Here is a 19,585-nt window from a genome sequence, read left to right on the forward strand (position 1 = left end):
TTCAAATAGAAATCTTTCGTGCACCTTGGCGTGAATGCTTGAGCAAGGAATCTAAAAGCTCTAGTGCCCAGGGTCACTTGTCTAATCAGCTCTAACTTCTGAAATCAATTGCTAACCCTTTGATCGCGCGGTGACGGAGACCCACCTCCCGCCGGTGGCGCTGACCTTGAGGGGCGGTGGGAGGGAGGGGGGTTTAAAAGCGCCTGCTGCAGAGTTCCTTTTGTGTCCATCATTTTTCAGGCAACAATAAAAATTGCCAAGATAATGCTCCTGCTGGAGAGAAAGTGCTCAGAAATTGGTCTAGTTGCAGTTTTGACTCAGCTTAAAGTAGCTCAGATGGTAAACGTGCCTGCTCCAGAGGTGTATTTTATGTGGTTAGCTCAGTTGGTCACTGCTTTTGTCACAAAGATCCTTTTGTTACTTGTAGTTCATAGGTTACAATCCTGATATAGCCCAGTGCCTTATGAACTTTCATCAAAGAGCTACACGCAAACCTCATTGTATACGTTAGTACTATGTCCCCACTTTCTGTCTTTCATTGTCTATTCCTTTTGTCACCAAAAGTGATCATTTTGGTAGAAATACATTCTTATTAGTAAAGGCAACCCAAACCATGGCGGCAAGTTCCAAATCCTGTTTGTGCTTCCCCAGAACAATCAATCTTAAAATATACTGCCTACTAGTATGAATTACATGTGATTCCTACACCTTGTAATCCTCCTTGTTTTATGTTACATTTTGTATAGGTTGATTTATACACAAATGATTCATTCTCTCTGTATAATGTGTGTGATGAAATGTGCGCTGACACCCTACACTGGTATGAGTGGTGGCAGGGGCGTTGTCACCCCTTGCTTTAGCAGCTACAGCGGAGCGGGGTTTTTGATGGGTCTCTTCTGTTTGCAAAGTGGCAAAGGCTCATCATTGATGTGAAAGGATGGGAAGGTGAGTGAGTGAAAGGATGGGTGGGTAGGTGAAGGGGTGGATGGATAGATGCATGTATGAATGAGTGAAAGGACGGATGTAAGGATGGATGACTGAAAGGGAGGAAGGATAGATATGTGAAAGGGTGCATGGATGAGTGAGTGAAAGGATGTATGATTCTGGCATAGTTGGACTCTTGCTCTAGGCAAGACTGCTGGGTAAGGGATGACAGCACTTTTGTTTATAGGCTACTAGGCCAATCCTACAACAATACGCAACTGTTGTCCCAACCCTCCCGGCTCACAAGCAGCACCTCACCAAAAAACACAAAACAGTCAAAGGTGATTTGTGGCAGCCTTTACGCATGGACTCAAAAGTGTGACATCTCAGGGAGCGTCATGATTAAATGGAGATTACCCCTTTCTCACATTAATAACATGTCTCAATCACACACAGGCAATGAAGAAGATGCAGTAAAGTTTTCAATAGGTTTTATTTTAGTAAGACTGCAATCTGCAATAAGTTGCATGGGCTGCAATGATTAAGACAATTAACAGTGCAAGAAATAAAATGGTAAGAACAAGAGTCATTAGTACAAAGACCCCCACCATCTTGCAATATCATGAAATAACATGAAGTGTGTGATATGTCCTGATACCCTAGCATATAGGCCAAACCCCTAACCTAGAAGAGAGCTAGGTATGTTAAACCTCAATCTGTCAATGCCATGTCCATGAGAAAAGCCCCCAACCCTCGTTACCTTGGAATGAGGTCTCTAGCTCAGACTCTGCAGGAACATGAAGACTGGGTCAATGTCAAGGCGACGTGCCGCATCGATAGCAGCGATGGCATCTGGTCAGAATCCCTCTGACTATCTGATAAAGTGAGGAGTATTTATACAGATCTACTTGGAACCCTGACATAGGTTTCTTCCCAAACAATAGATTACAAGCGTGCTTGGGACGGTAATTAGTATAAACAATTCCCTCAACAGCATGAAGAGGAAAAGTACCTAAAGTGAACACCTACAGTTTGTTTGTATTTGTCACCTGATCTTGACGCCTTAGCGCGGTGGCACTGCTAAAGCAAATCAAAACATGGGCCTAAGTCAAAACAAGCCAGCCATCTTAAAAGAATTAATTAAATAAATGCACTAAAACAGAGCAAGCTAAGTAGGGTAAAAGTCACTGGGCGACGGGGTACGAGTCTGCAAGCCGCAGGCTAAGCTAACTCCTGTATACCATTAAACCAAACTAGGATTCACTACACCCTCCCCATTGCCGTAACAAGTACGATGCCATATCTGGACACCACTGAAGGTAAAATTAATCCAAATGCTAAAAATGCTCTGGACTAAAAGCTAAAAGCATAAAAACTAGCTAAAAATCCTCCTAAAAACATGTTAAAATCAATATGTGAAAAAGATATCAAGAGATATAGGGGGTCATTCTGAGTTTGGCGGTCGGCAGTCGACGCCCGCCAAACTTACTCCCCCGAATGACCGCTCCGCGGTCATAAGACTGCAGGGGCCATTCAGACTTTCCCGCTGGGCCGGCGGGCGTCCGCCAAGAGAGCGCCCGCCGGCCCAGCGGGAAAGGCCCTGCAACACAGAAGCCGTCTCCGAATGGAGCCGGCGGTGTTGCAGGGGTGCGACGGGTGCAGTTGCACCCGTCGCGATTTTCACTGTCTGCATAGCAGACAGTGAAAATCATGCTGGGGCCCTGTGAGGGGGCCCCATGACACCCGTTCCCGCCATCCTGTTCCTGGCGGTAAAAACCGCCAGAAACAAGGTGGCAGGAAGGGGGTCGGAATCTCCATGGCGGCGCTGCTTGCAGCACTGCCATGGAGATTCAGCCCAGCCAGGGGAAATCCGGCGGGAAACCGCCGGATCCCCTTTTCTGACTGCGGCTTTACCGCCGCGGTCAGAATGGGCACTGAAGCACCGCCAGACTTATTGGAAAGCCACACTTGAAAAGAGTGGGATGACTCCGAAGAGTCTGGAAGATGGACACAAATCCAGAACAAACAGCCTTAAAGAAATGTACAATCCCGACTGTGCTCAAGGCGTTAAAAATTCTGGAAACCAATTCTCCAAAGTGCTTGGGGAAGTTGGTATTTAATAGGGATTGTATCTCGGCTGATGATCTCGCAATCTGCAGAGCATATGTCTGGAAGATGGACAAAAATCCAGAACCAACAGCCTTAAAGAAATGTACAATCCCGACTGTGCTCGAGGCGTTAAAAATTCTGGAAACCAATTCTCCAAAGTGCTTGGGGAAGTTGGTATTTAATAGGGATTGTATCTCGGCTGATGATCTCGCAATCTGAAGAGCATATGTCTCTCTGGCGCATGTCTACACGACCTGTTTTTGAAACAGTAGCGCCTTTAGTTTGCTCAGCTTGTCATAATTTACATTAATAGCATTAATGTGAGGCAACATGTCTGATAACTTTATCTCTCGTGTGTGTGCAGGGGGGGGGGAGAATAAAACATGTCCACAACACGTAACGACCTTAGAAACCAAAATTGAGTAGGCAGTTCCTGGTCGCATACCGCAACAGCTATGGTCGCTCAGCACCACATAACTTCCATCTGAAGGTACATGAAATGCTGTTCGAATTAAAGGGACGGGAGTACCCTTCAGAAAACAAGCCAAGTTTGCGACCCCCGCATTGCAAAGGCTGTGTAGGGACACCTGTTTGCAAATCATTGAATGACTAACAGTAGTCTCACATTCGCTTCCGCTAAGAAAGACCTCTGTTTTTCCGTTCAGACACTTGTAATCAAAGGGCAACTCCTACTCTTCTTTAATATAGCTATCGCCCAGTCGTTTGTACCTGCCCACGGCAAGATATTTCATGCATTTCGAAAAACGAAAAGTGGAAATGGGCAAATTAATGATACCATGTAAGAGCCATACTGTTAAGGGACTCTCTGCAACTGTGGAAGGCAGCTTTTCTAACTTCTCTACATGGAGCATGGTGAAACTCGCTTCCCTTTTAGCCATTGTCTGCTGTTCTTTGGATAAATTAAAAGCAGTGAACAATTCACTACCGTTAATATATTTCCATGGAATTCGGCGATTTTTTAATGTCTGTAACGAACGAGTTACTTACCTTCGGTAACGACTTTTCTGGTGGATACATTAGCTACCTGTGCATTCCTCACCTAATGAATACTCCCATTGCGCCAGCATTCGACGAAAATCTTCTTCCTAGCTTCTGCACGTCGACGAGGACGTCACAATTGCCCACGCGACGCCGTCTGACGTCATACAGGCAATAAGAGGTCATCGCCGACGTCAGTACCAACATTTTTTACGTGCCTGAGAATAATAGGCCATTGAGATGAAAGAACAAATAGCAAAATTTAATGATATTCCAAATAAATACATCATTCTAAGAACTCAATCCTTCTTTTTTTTTTTTTAAAGACAAATAAATAAATATATGAACAATATATATCAATATGAATATATATACAGAATATCTTCAAGTCCTCAAAACCAAGAGGAGCACACTCAAGAATTACTTGGCTAGACCAGACAGGCCACGGGGAGGCGGGTGGGACCGTGAGGAATCCACAGGTAGCTAATGTATCCGCCAGAAAAGTCGTTACCGAAGGTAAGTAACTCGTTCTTCTGATGGATACAACTACCTGTGGATTCCTCACCTAATGAATAGAGTCCCAAAGCAGTACCGCACTCGGTGGAGGGTGCCTGAATGGTCAAACCAAGAAATCCTGCAGCACCGACCGTGCAAAATGGCCATCCCTTCTGACCTCAGAGTCCAAGCAGTAATGCTTCGCAAAAGTATGAAGGGATGACCAAGTTGCGGCCTTGCAGATGTCAACCACAGGAACACCCCTAGCCAAGGTCGAAGAGGCTGACTTAGCTCTGGTGGAATGAGCTCTTATACCATCAGGGGGTTCCTTCTTTGCTAAAGAGTAACACATTTTAATGCAAAGAACAATCCACCTGGAGAGTGTTCTCTTGTGGACTGCCTTTCCTCTCCTCTTTCCCACGTACCCGATGAAGAGCTGATCCTCCAGCCTGAAATCCTTCGTTCTGTCTATATAAAAGCTTCGCGCCCTGCTTGGATCTAAGCGGTGAAGTCTCTCTTCTTCCTTTGAAGGATGAGGCAGAGGATAAAACGTGGAAAGAGTAATCGTCTGGGCCATATGAAAGGATGAAACAACCTCCGGTAGGAAAGCAGCCTTGGTCCTCAACACCACCTTATCCCGATAAAAAGATGTATAAGGGGGTTTTACAGATAGAGCTTGCAACTCACTCACTCTCCTTGCAGAAGTAATTGCAACCAGAAAAACCGTCTTTAGGACCAATAATCTCATGGGGCAAGAGTGCATAGGCTCAAAAGGGGACCCCATAAGGAAAGTTAGAACCAAGTTCAAATCCCACTGAGGCATAACGAAAGGAGTAGGAGGGAATTTATTCATAAGACCCTTCAAGAATCTAAGTACTATAGGGGATTTAAACAAAGAAGGCTGCTCTGGAAGACAAAGAAAGGCTAAAAGGGCAGACAAGTATCCCTTAACCGTAGCCACTGCACAACCCCTCTGTGCTAGAGACAATGCAAAAGATACCACAAATTTAGACCACCTATTAGCGTAGATAGATTTAGTGGAGTGTCGCCTGGCCGCTAAGATAACATCCGCTACCTCAGGCGGGAGAGAGAAAGAACTCAGGTTGCCCCTTTCAATCTCCAGGTATGAAGGTACAGGCTCTGGAGGTGGGGGTGTAAAACCTGCCCCTGCGACTGTGAGAGGAGGTCTGCCCTGAGAGGGAGACGGAGCAATGTATCTCCCTATAATGCATGTAGCATTGGTGGACTTCAACGCCATGCTACATGACGAGAACACCTTCTTGGATGACATGTCCATCTTCTTAGAGTCTCTAACTGAGGGTACAGCTGGAAAGGACCCAGGAGCAGATCGAGCTGAGCACGAAGCCTGGACCACCAGGCTTTCAGGTGTTGGGTGCCTGGAAAGAAAACCTGGGTCAGCCGGTGCAACCCGATACCTCCGAGCCACAGATCTATTGACGGCTTCTTCCTGACTTCCATAATGGGGTCCAGTAGTGCTTCATTGAAAGGCAAAAGTGGCTCTGCAGATGTAGAGGCACGGTGCAACACTTCCGTCAAGATGTTCTGCTTGGCCTCAGTCACTGGCAAAGGGAGGTCCAGAAAGTCAGCTGCCTTTCTGATGACAGAATGAAAAGTGGCCGCCTCCTCTGTGTACCCCCCAGGTTATGACAAGTCCCATTCAGGGGAGGTATCCAGACCACTAGCAGTGTCAAGTCCATGGAGACCCTCACGAGAGTCCTCGATCTCCTCTTCCTCCAAGGCTTGCCTCCGGTATTCCTGTTCTTCAAGGAGACGAAGACCAAGCCTCCTCGAATGCAGCCTCTCCTCTATCCTCGGCGTCGACATGGCGTCAGCGGACATCGAAGAATGACGCCGATCCTCGGATCCGTCAGACGCCGGGTCTACAGGCACCATGGTTCTCTTCGGCGCCGAACGAGGAGCCGGACGGTGTGAAGACTGTCCCGGAGTCGGAGGAGGTCTAGTCGGCGTCACTGGCTGAGACATCGAAGCCGCAGGAGCCGAAGCCTCAGGAGCCGAAGCCACCGGAGCCGATACCGGCGCTGAGCCCACGTTCCCCAGGGGGAGAAAGGGCATAAAGGGTGCCGGTCGAAGTGGAGCCGGAGCACCCACGGTGAAGGCCAAAGGGCCCGAAGGACCAGCCGGTCCACCACCTGGAGCCATCTGTTGGAATGCAGTACTATCAGCTCCAGGGGCCGGGGAAGCCGGGTACTGGGGTGTCTGGTTCGAAGGCGACACCGACGCCGGTCTCGACGTCTGCAAAGACGGAGAAAACATCTGAGGCTGCAGAACCTCGAACACTGAAGGAGGATGGCCCGATGACATGGGTGAAGTCGGTGAAGCCGGAGATGGTAACGGCGTCGTCGGCTGGGGAGTGACAGTGGGACTGACTTCCCAAGTCTTCCGACGTCGAGTTGATGGAGACCTCGATCGAGACCTCTCCCTACTCGACCGGCACCGTGATTCTCGACGACGCCAGGAGTCCCGATGACGCCGATGAGACTTTGGTGACGACGACTTTCGGTGACGTCTCTTCTCCTTCTTTTTCAATTTCGCAAGAAAAAGTTTGGCCTCACGCTCTTTCAGGGCCTTAGGATTCATATGTTGACAAGAATTGCACTTATCAACATCGTGGTCGGAACTAGGACACCACAAGCAGTCAGAATGTGGGTCCGTTACCGACATTTTGCCACCACACTCACGGCAGGGCTTGAATCCTGACTTTCTTTGCGACATTGTATTGTCTCAAAGTAAAAATAGCCAAAAACACACTGTAACTGTTGATACAGCAACAGTAGCTCCCTCAAAGATAACCGTTTCGAATGGCACGGAAAAAAGGGAACTGACGTCGGCAAGTCGGCGAGGACCTCTTATTGCTTGTATGACGTCAGACGGCGTCGTGTGGCCAATTGTGACGTCCTCGTCGACTTGCAGAAGCTAGGAAGAAGATTTCCGTCGAATTCTGGCGCAATGGGAGTATTCATTAGGTGAGGAATCCACAGGTAGTTGTATCCATCAGAAATCCAACCTAACTGCATGATGGAACGCAGCTGACTTTGCCCATGATATAAACGGGACATGTCTGCCTGAATAATATCTATAGCAGATGACACTATGTTTGTCAGCGAATAAATCCTGCTGGACAAAGTGTTCATGCCGTTATCGACAACAGCTAAAGCCTTTTCTAAGTTTTTGTTATCTATTTGCCTTAAATGCACAGCAACTTCTATCCTAGAAAGCTTCCAGATCACGTTGTACATAGCATATATGAATCTTTTAGAGCGTGGTTTTCTAGGACCTAGCAAAAGGTTCTGCAAGTCTACATTTTCAGCAAGAGTGTTAAGATGTTCCTTGACTGCGGCAAATGTGCTAGACTGTACCCATTGTTGGCACAGTTTACCCACACTATGGGCCTCATTATGACCCTGGCGGGCGGCAGAGGCCGCCCGCCAGGATGCCGCCCTCCAAAATACCGCGCCGCGGTCAAAAGACCGCAGCGGGTATTACAAGTTTTCCCCTGGGCTGGCGGGCGGTTGCTGAAAAACCACCCGCCAGCCCAGGGGAAAACGACCTTCCCACGAGGATGTCGGCTCGTAATCGAGCCGGCGGAGTGGGAAGGTGCGACGGGTGCAGTGGCACCCGTCGCGTATTTCAGTGTCTGCAAGGCAGACACTGAAATACATTGCGGGGCCCTCTTACGGGGGCCCCTGCCGTGCCCATGCCATTGGCATGGGCACGGCAGGGGCCCCCAGGGGCCCCGCGACCCCCCCTACCGCCATCCTGTTCATGGCGGCTTTCCCGCCATGAACAGGATGGCGGTAGGGGGGGTCAGAATCCTCATGGCTGCGGAGCGTGCTCCGCAGCCATGGAGGATTCACACGAGCAGCGGAAAGTCAGCGGGAGACCGCTGACTTTCCGCTTCTGACCGCGGCTGAACCGCCGCGGTCAGAATGCTCGTTGGAGCACCGCCAGCCTGTTGGCGGTGCTCCCGTGGTCGGTGGCCCTGGCGGCCACCGGCCGCCAGGGTCAGAATGACCCTCTATATGTTGTAACTATACCTGTGTGTTGACCCGAGATAAAGCAAGGGTCTGGCCGGGTAATCTTGAAACCCCTTGAGGAATTCAAAAAACGTGCCTGACATCCATTGGTGTCTATTGCCCAAATTAACCACTGGAGGGACTGGAAAGTGAAGAATTATAAGTACCAGCCTGAACCTTAGCATCTAGCTCTTCCTCTGTGACATTCAGGAATAATTGCCAATCGATAAACTTCGCAGGTGTGGGGATACTGGTGGTGTTCATTTCTTTAATTTTTGCTAGCCCCAGACAGGATGTCTGCTGAATGGTGTTATTTAAAAAGATCATTTGGACAGGAATCAGGCATGCTCTAAATAAAGCTTCCCTACCCTGTATTTGCCAATCTTGTGTTCCCCATACACGTTTTAAATCAACAGTGTTCTTCCAGTATTCGTAACCTTCAACTGTAAGACAGGAAACAAAGGACTCTGAATAAATCAGCTTGGTATCAGTTAGCAAAATGTTACTAATTTTCGAAGCGGGTAACATTTTTTGTGTCATGCCCAGTGAAATAAGTGAACTTGTCTAAATAGTGTTTTTGGGCTCCCCACTGGTGGTGTAGAACAGTGTTCCCACTGGGTGAAGTTAAGTACAGGTCTGTGTCTAGTAGCACGGTGCAGATAGAAATGTCCCCAGTTATTATAACATAACATTTCCCCATGATTCATTATCTATATACATCATCACTTTCAAACACTGAATAGTCCTTCGTTTTAGTTAACATAGAATCAACTGTCTGGACATCCCAATCATAAGATACAACACTAGGTGTAAAGACATCTGTCATACAAATTTTGAACACATACGGAATTTGAATGACCTCAGTAGGCCTGCATATATCAAATGGAACATTGTCCCACACAATACCATCAGGAATTGGTACAGCTGAAATGTTCACAAGGGACAAGTCTCTTCGGGCCTTATGTGAGGAATGATGTGGAGTTAAGACTTCATCCACAAGCTCAACTGAGGAGCTTTCAGGAAGGTAATGACAATTTACAAGTAAAAAGAAAACAGTCAAAAACCCAATCCATAGGAACAATGCAAAAAACTTCAAACAGAACCATAAATAGTTTAATGGGCGAATTAAATAGGCCATAGGTACAGCTTACGTGTCTTTGATACATTTTCAATTGCTGGAATGGATGAGTCTGAAGAAAAATCATCAATGTCAAAGAAATAACCAGAGGCTCTCTCTGCAAAAACAGGAGCAGGTGCATTACTGGTAGATTGATCCACGTCACGTGGAGGCTCATGGTAGATGGTGTCATCAGTCTGTGTAGTGTTGGTGTAAAAAACAGCCAAATTTTGGACAGGTGCTGTCGTTGATGTGGTAACTGGAATCAGCAAGAGCTCATTTTCTGCCCTCCCCATGGTCGAGGAGGTGTTTGAAACATCCTTGGACATTGTTATGTAGTCCTAAGTAGCGTTGTTGAGTCTACTTTGAAGAGCTATGTCCTGTTGGGTGGTGAGAAGGAATCGGGAACTACCCAAGGGACCTCGGGGTCTATTGATTAGGATCACCCACATGGTGAACTTTGACGTCATCAATGGAAATTAATCTGTTTGTTCTGGAACCAAGCAATGGTGGTAAGATGGCAGTTCTGGTACCTTGTACTTCCAAGACTGGGACTTTTGCTCTGTAGGATGAACCAAATTCCTTTTTCACAGCGATCTTCTCACGTACCAGATCCCCAACTTTAGGAATCCAGCCAGTGGAAGTTGTTGATATATCCCTTATTCCTAAGGTGGCAGCACTGGCAGATGATTTATCGTCACAAAATTGCTGAAGCTCCTGTAAGACAGTGAAAAATTCATTTATGTCAAACGGTGTGTCTGCTGCCACCAAACCAGCGCCATCAAGATCTGGGACATACATTGTATCCCAAAGAAAACCTCATAAGGAGTGCGTCCCCCCCAAGGACCATCTTGGCAGATTGGTCAGTGCTCTCTGGTCCCCATATAGGTGATGAAACCAACTGCGGCTAGAACCTAATACTCTGGCTGTTAAGGAGTGCTTTACATCACAGTTCCGCCTCTCCACGTCTGAATTTCCCTCAGGATGGTACGGTGAGGAGTAATGGAGTTCAACATCCATCGTCCCCATGGTGTCCCTGAATGCCTTAGAGGCAAATGCAGGGCCCTGGTCTGAATGGAATGCCGCAACCGCATATGTACCGATAAAGATCAGCAAGTCTTTTATAACAGTTTGAGCGTCAGCCGACCACTGAGGCCATACCTACAGGAATCTAATACAAGAATCAACAGCGACTAAGATGTATTTGTATGCACCATCAGGTTGGAGTGGACCGCAATGGTCCAGGTACACACACTGTAGTGGCCTGCTGGACACTAAGAGGGATGTCTGCGGTGGGCGTTTTATATTAGAGCCCTTTATTTGTGGCAAATGTCACAACAAAGGACATATTGTTTTGTCTGTTTGTATTGGCCTGGCCACCAGAAGCATTTCTCTAAGGGTGTAACTGTGGCCGAAATACCAGCATGTGCAGAAGCGACACCCTTCTGCGCTGCTTTAATTAGTCCTAGTCTCTGGTGTTCGTTGGGGATCACTCAATCTCCAACCCCAGGAATTGTTGCGTAAGCAACATTCTGTGTACTGATGTGGTATGAATATTTTGTAGGGCATGCTTTTGGGAAAGACAGCTGAAGCCTTCACGACAGTCAGTATTTCATTATCCAATCCTGTCTGAGAATGAGTCACTGCAGCCACAGAAGCCGTAGCTACTGCGGATTTGGCTGCTTCATCAGCCAAAGTGTTACCTATAACATGTACTCCGACACGTTGGCGGCCCAATGTATGTACTACATGGACACACAGTAGCTTATCCTTAAGATCAGCCACCCTCCACCACAAAGTTTTGTGTTTTATGGTGTTCCCTTTGGAATCTCTAAACCCGTTCAGCTTCCAATGATTGAGGTAATCATTGTAGGACTGGATGCAGCAGTAAGAGTCAAAGACTATCAAAGTCGGCAACCCTGGCTCTGTATGTTCTAGCACTAGAAGAAGGGCTTCAAGTTCAGCCAGCTGAGCTGTGCAGTCCCCTAGGGTCTGCGTGTAGGTATTATGAGGGTGGAAAACTCCATCCTTCATCACTCTACTCACGGCTGCGCAATCGGCTAAATATTGATGTTTGGTACCTACAGCTGGTTGTGCTGAACCATCAGTATAAATGACAGTATGGTATCTGTCAAGTGGTAATATATCTAGAGGAGCGGGGTACTCCTGTTCATATTGGAGATATTTTTGCGTCTGAAGTTTTGGATCAAAGATGTAACCAACATCATTGGCGGTCAGGGAGGTAGCCAGCTTGAATTCGACGTGGATGTAGTGCTTTAGCGTTAGGAACGCTTACTCTAGTAACAGCCTCTAAGGCTGGCACCGGAGTAACAACATAATACGTTTCCCTTGGGCTAGTGGCCTCTCCTTAATGACAGCCATTTGAACTGCGGTCAGGATTTTTTCTGTAGGTGCAAAACATTGTTCTGCATTGGAGTATAAATGGGATTTATATGCTATGGGCACTGTGTCACTCTCGTTAAAGGTGACATAAGTAACCCCAATGGCACCAGCTGTTATTCTGATGATCAATTTAGTTTTATCACATGTATGTAAATGTTTGGCTTCTAGCATGTCCTGTTGCAATTCCCTAAGGATGCATGTGTGTTCAACTGTCCAGTGTTTGCTTGAAAAATCTGGGCGTATTAAGTCATAAAGTGGCTTGATATGTTGTGCATAGTCAGGAATGTATGTTCTGCCAAAATAAAAAAAAGGCAAGTAGAGACTGTAGCTTCTTGAGCGTGTTAGGTGGGTGCAGTTGTGCACATTTCTCTAGGAAGTGCAGCCCAGGCTCTTCCCCTCGTTTGATAGTTCATATCCCAGGAACAATACACTGAGAAAGGCTATCTTACTTTTCTTAAAGTAAAATTTGTAACTAAGGTCTGAAACTCCTAAAATGATCCGATCGACCCTGACAAGATGAATGGTGAGGTCGTCGTCTGTGAGATAGATGTCATCCACATAGGATAGCGCCTCGGGATCAAGATCATGTAATATTGATGTTACACGGGCTGAGAACAGTCCCGGACTGTTCCTATAGCCTTGGGGCAAACGGCAAAAGCGTTACTATGAGCCAAATGAGAAAGCACTCAGGTCCCGACTTTCTTGTGCTAAGTTTTGGCAGAAGAACCCGTTGGAAATATCCAACGTTGTTTTGTACTTTTTGCGCACTATATTGTTAATAAGTGCTGTGCTATGTGAATTTTGTATAGCGTATGTTCGTGTACGACTGTTTAAGTGTCTGTAATCTAAGAATATTCTGTAGGAGTGGTCAGGTTCTGCAACTGGGAATAACAGATTATTCATTGCAAAGGCACAGGGCTCAATTACTCCTTGGTACTCAAGCTGAGTGAGGATCTCCCTCAATGGAGCCTTAACTTCGTGTTTAATGGGATATTGTGGCTGAGGTTGGGGTGTAGACCCGTTAGGTATTACATGACAAGGAGAGTCCTTGTCCCAACCTAGATGATTGCGGTATAATGCAGGAGCCTGCATTAAAGCCCAATCAACAGTGTAGGCTTGTTTTACCGCCTCCGGAACAAGATCAGAGAAAGAATGCAAAATTACATCTTCCCCAATTGAGAGCTTACGGACGTGCCCAGGTGACCAGTCTCTTTCGGCCAATAGGATATCACAATTAAGTTCATCCCAGAATATTGCTTTAATAGTGTGCTCTATGTCTCCCTCAATTTAAATTTTTAAATCATAAACCCTATCGGGTGGGAGAACGCGCCCGTCCGCAGATTCAACTGCAATTAAATCGCTAGTTGCTGTCGCATCCAGATGATCTTTCAGACTCTGGCGACATATTGTGACCTCTGCTGCGCTGTGTAACAGTGTCACTGCCCACGTCATGTTCTTCAGCAATGCTCTCAAGTGTACTGGTATTTTTAATTGACAGTGCTGCCGCCTTTTTCTTTTTAAACTGTGGCTTCTGTTGTGGGGACTTATCTTCTTTTTTGTCTGAAGACTGTGGTGAGTCTTTCTTTTGTTTCACGTATTCAGGACGTCAGTCAGGACGGCCCCCTCTCTCGCTACATCTATCTGGTGCGTCCTGAAACGAACAAGAGGGACGTGGATCAGTATATCTAACAGGAGCTTATATACTTTTTTCTATTTCTGAGAGTGTATCCCTTTCGGATTTCTCCAGATGTGGAGAATCTGCTCTCTTATTTCGTCTTTCTTTAAATTGTTTCTGCTTATCCCAGCACTTCTTAGTATTTTCCTGTGCTTGTTTAGTACCTTCCTTAGGGGTGGTACATTGTATTTCAAATTTTTTTTGGTTTGGTTCCCAAACTATCCCGTCCTATACTAGTATAGGTATCGGAAATATCTTTCAGTAGTTCTCTTTCCTGGTCCAAATGTGGAATCTCTCGGAGACACTGGCGTATTGCCAGTGCTACCGCTTCCCCTTTAATGTTACTGAGTATTATTGAAGCGACTGCGTCAAAGTTATGCATTAATTTCATCCCCAAATCCAGGGCTGGTGCAGCCCCGTGTTCATTCTGTATCTGTTTTAACACTTCCGGTAAATTGGCAGGTGTCGGGGTACCATGTGTGGTAGTGTATATTGCAGCGAGGACTGTACCCCATGTGGCGCAGTCATCCACTGAGGGAATCATCCCAAAAGGAAGGAAATATAGTGAGAATTAGATGTTTCTCCTGTGGTCCCGTATGGGGAAACACAGATTCCAGCTGATTTATTTTCTGGGCTATCCATTCTCCCATTCTGTGGGCACTTTACCCATAATGGTATGTACCGTTGGTGGATTAATCCCAGTAGCCAATTGATATCCAGCAGGTGCTGGTGGTGATGGACGCGCTGGTGTTGTATTCAATGTTCCCATTACGAACTGAATTAGTCGTCTGTAAAGCGTTACTAATTCAAGATATAGGCCCTCATTATGAACACGGCGGTTCAGCCAGCCATGCCGGCGGTGGCTAAAAAGCCTGCCACCCGGCATGGCGGGCTGAACCGCCATATAACACCCACCGCCAGGCTGCCTCCGACAGGCAGCTTGATGGTGGAAGGCATCATTATCCGACAGGGCAGCGCTGCTGCCCTCTCGGATTATGATCTCTACTGCTCCCAGCCTTTCCCTTGCGGGTTCCCCTGCCAGGGAAAGGCTGGTGTAAGGGGTACTCTGGGGCCCCCCTGGGGGCCCATGCGCTGCCCATGCACTTGGCATGGTCAGTGCAGGGGCCCATGTGCAGGGCCCCATCCCGCAGGTCACTGCCCGATTTACAGGCAGTGATCTGCGCGATGGGTGCAGCTGCACCCGCCGCACAGAGGCATTGACGGTGGCTCCATGTGGAGCCGCCGTCAATGTCCCGGCCAAGCGTTCCGCCGGCCCAGCAAAATGTTTAATATGCGGCCGGCGGGAACCCAGGGGGGCTGGCGGTCAGTAGAATGACCGCCAGCCTGAACATGGCAGTGAAAACCGCTGTGTTCATAATGAGGGCCATAATTCTTGCAGGACTGCTGCCTGCATGTTTTGAATACCTGGGTGAGGTGTGGATGTGGCAAACATAGGCCACGCTGGTCCATCATTACCTAAAGGACCTAATCTCATGCATTGTATTATATGTGGTATGGCGCCTTCAAATAATTATTTCGAGATACTGGTATGCTTGGTACCGTTGAGGTATGTTCGCAATGCTATATGTGTGGAATGTGTCTGATCTGTCATTTTTCCCAGGAAATGTGACCCAAGAATAAAATATTTCTGTTTGGTAAGCTTTATTAGCTTCTACTACGAATGTAACATCCTCGCCCTCTTCTGTTAAGCCATGCGCTACTAAATGTAAAGTTAAGGCTTGTCTAGCATTTTCAGGAATGTCTATGGCTTTAGCCATAATGTAAAACTGAGTAAAGAGATGGAACACCAAGTGGGGAGTAAAGTCCTTTTATGAGTTCGAGCTTGAACAACCTACAGCCTAATTAGGTTGTCCCTGTTCAGCTGAGGAGGATCTTCCTCAAGACCACGGACTTCTCCGTTTAATGGTACTTAGGGTACCTGTAGTGTGTGAGACTGGGATAATCGAGGTATCCGTACATTAGTGCCTAAACACCATCGTTGGTGGTGCCATGTCATTGTTGGACTCTTGCTCTAGGCAAGACTGCTGGTTTAAGGATGATAGTACTTACGTTTGTAGGCGACTATGCCCATCCTACAACAAAGCGCAACTGTCACCCATCCCTTCCAGCTCACAAGCAGTACCTCACCAAAAACCCAAAACAGTCAAAGGTGATTTATGGCAGCCTTTACGCATGAACTCAAAAGTGTGACATCTCAGGGAGCATTGTGTTTAAATGGAGATTACCCCTTTCTCACATTACCAACATGTCTCAATCACACACAGGCAATGAAGAAGATGCAGTAAAGTTTCAATAGGTTTTATTTAGAAAAACTGCATTCTGCGATAAGTTGCATGGGCCGCAATGATTAAGATAATGAACAGTGCAAGAAATAAAATGGTAAAAACAAGAGTCATTAATACAAAGACCCCCACCATCTTGTAATGTCATGAAATAAGATGAAGTGTGTGATATGTCCTGATACCCTAGCATATAGGCTAACCCCCTAACCTAGAAGAGAGCTAGGTATGTTAAACCTCAATCTGCCAATGCCATGTCCATGTGAAGAGCCCCCAACCCTCGTTACCTTGGAATGAGGTCTCTAGCTCAGACTCCACAGGAACACGAAGACTGGGTCAGTGTCAAGGCGACGTGCTGCATCGATAGCAGCGATGGAATCTGGTCAGAATCCCTCTGACTATCTGATAAAGTGAGCAGTGTTTATAGAGATCTACTTGGACCCCTGATGTAGGTTTGTTCCCAAACAATAGATAACATGGCATGCTTGGGACGTTAATTAGTATAAAAAATTCCCTCGACAGCATGAAGAGGGAAAGTACCTAAAGTGAACACCTACAGTTTGTTTGTATTTGTCGCATGATCTTGACGCCTTAGCGCGGTAGCACTGATAATGCAAATCAAAACATGGGCCTAAGTCAAAACAAGGCAGCAATCTTAAAAGAATTAATTAAACAAATGCGCTAAAACAGAGCAAGCTAAGTAGGGTAAAAGTCAGTGGGTGTGAGTCTGCAAGCCGCAGGCTAAGCTAACTCCTGTATCCCATTAAAACAAACTAGTATTCACTACAATTCGTGAAAGGGTAAATGTATGGATGGATGGGTTGAAAGGGTGGATAGATGTATGACAGAAGAAAGGATGGATGAGTGCAAGAATGGGTGAATGAGTGAAAGGGAGAACAGATCGAATGCTGGATGAAAGTGTGGATGGATAGATGAGCAAACGGGTGAATGGATGGATGAGTGAGTGAAAAGATGGATGAGATTGAAATGGTGGATGTGTGGGTAGGTGAAGGGGTAGATGATAGAAGCACGATGAATGAGTGAAGGGATGGATGCAAGGATGGATGAGTGCTGGGGTTATGGATGGATAAATGGATGGATGTGTGAAAGGGTGGGTGGATGGATGATGGAAGGATGGATGGATGAGTGAGTGAAAGCTTTCATGATACATGAAGGGGTACATTTAGGGATGGATAGATGGATGGGTTGAAAGCATGGGTGGTAGGACGGATGAGTGCAAGCAAGGGTGAGTGATTGAAAAGGAGCACAGGTGGATTGCTGGATGAAAGTGTGGATGGATGGATAAATGGATGGATGAGTGAAAGGGTGAATGGACAGATGAGTGAAAGAAAGAATGGAAGGGTGGATGGATCTGTGAGTGAAATGGCAGACGAATGGGTGAGTGAAAAGGTAGGTGGATGGATAGATGCTTGAATGTATGAGTGAATGGATGTATGTAAGAATGGATGAGTGAAAGAGAGGAGGGATGGATGGATGAGTAAGTGAAAGGGTGGATGGATGAATCAGTGAAAGGTAGGATGGATAGGTCTCTGGGTGAAACGGATGAATGGGTGTATGAGAAGGTGGATGGATAGATGCATGGATGAATGAGTGAAAGGATGAATGTACACATGTATGAGTGGAAGGATAGTGGTGTGGATGGATGAGTGAAAGGTGAATGAATGGATGAGTGAGTGAAAGGGTGGATTGATGAGTGAAAGGGAAAACAATAGATTGATGAGTGGGTGAATGGATGGAGTGAAAGTGTGGATAGTAAGGATGAGTGAACAGATGATGGATGAGTGAAAGGATGGATGCAAGGATGAGTGAGTAAAAGGGAGGGGAGATTGATGGCTGATGAGTTGGTGGATCGACAAATAAGTGGAAGGGTAAATGGATGGATGAATAAGTGGATGGATAAGTCGAAGTGTGTATGAATGAGTGAAAGGATGGAGGGCTGAGGGAAAGGATGGATGGATGAGTGAAAGGGAGAGTGGATGGAGTGAAAGGACGGATGAGTGAAGGGGTGGATGGATGAGCAAAAGGATAGATGCATGGATGACTGAAAAAATGGATGGATGGTAGAATGGATGAAAAGGGGGTGGATAAGTGAAATAATGTATGATTGAGTGAAAGGATAGATAGGTTTGAAAATAGAAAGGTTTGGATATGGAAGGGAGGACAGATGGGTGGAACGGTGACAGACTGAATGTCGGATGAAAGATTGAATGTCTGACAGAATGTAAAGGTGAAAGGGTGAATATCAGCGGTGGTGGAAAGATGAATGGAAAGATGCTTGGCTGGGAGAGACAAACAAGCTCTTTCGGGGAGGTTTGTGATAACTTGTTTCGCTTATGTGGTGCCATAAGAGCTTTGGTTCAAAGTGTGTGGGGGGGGAGGGGGTGAAGGGTATTTTGATTTCCGGGCTACACCCTTAGTAGCAGTAAAAAAAACGAATTTAATGCATGTGTGAGTACAGCTATGAAGAGATGAGGGGTACTGTCAGAAGGTGTTAGTGAGGGAATACATGCAGAAGGAGGTCATGGGAGGAGCAGCAAAGAAGACTGATGCACCAGGCGCCAGCAGTGTAAAGCAGGCCCTGCAGACACTTCAATATTTCTTTTTTCAAACTTGTGTATATGCTTTTCACTGTCAGCGCCACCCACGAGAACCCATGTGGGGACAAGAACATGTAATTTCAAAGACTTGGGCCCAGATGTATACTTTTTCACGCAAAACTGCATTAACTCAGTTTTGCCTGAAAAAGTTTAACACCGGCTTGCACCGTTCCAAGACGCTGGCCGGGTGTCATATTTATGGAATGATGGTAGCCGGCGATAAGGCCCGGATAGCATCATACCAAAGGATGCTAGCTGGGTGGGGGAGGCGTAGGGGGAACAGGAGGTTATGCGTCAAAGGATAATGCTAGTCTGGTTAGAGGCATAAAAATGCCTCTAACCAGACTAGCGTCATTTTTTGACGTACAACCCCCATGGACATGACTCCTGTCTTAGTAACGACAGGAGTCATGTCCACCACTCCAATGGGCATGCCCAGGGGACATATGTCATTGGCCATTGAGCCCAGTGCCATGTAGGGGGGCCCAAGTTAAGCCCCCCTATGGCACTTTTGAAAGTACTTAACTTACTTACTTGGGATAGGGTCCCCCATCCTCTAGTGTCACTCTGGAGTGGGTGGGGGTGTCCCTGGGGCTAGGGAAGGGCATGTGGGCCCATTCCATGGTCTCTGACCATGGAAATAGGCTCACATGACCCCCTGACGCCTGCCCTGACCCGGGCTTAGCGCCATTATTTAAGGTCCCCTTCCCTCATCCCTGATTTTAGCATGGGGGATAAATATGGCGCTAAGGACATATCGTCATTTTTTGCACAGGAATGCGTACCTGCAGCTCATTGAAGCAAGGTAGTTTCCCGGAAGCAAAAAATGACGCTAATTCCAAAAGTATAAATATGGAGTTAGGTTTGTGCCGAATTTGCGTAAAAAAAAT

Source organism: Pleurodeles waltl, chromosome 10, assembly GCF_031143425.1.
Source record: "Pleurodeles waltl isolate 20211129_DDA chromosome 10, aPleWal1.hap1.20221129, whole genome shotgun sequence".
In the NCBI taxonomy this organism is placed as follows: Eukaryota; Metazoa; Chordata; class Amphibia; order Caudata; family Salamandridae; genus Pleurodeles; species Pleurodeles waltl.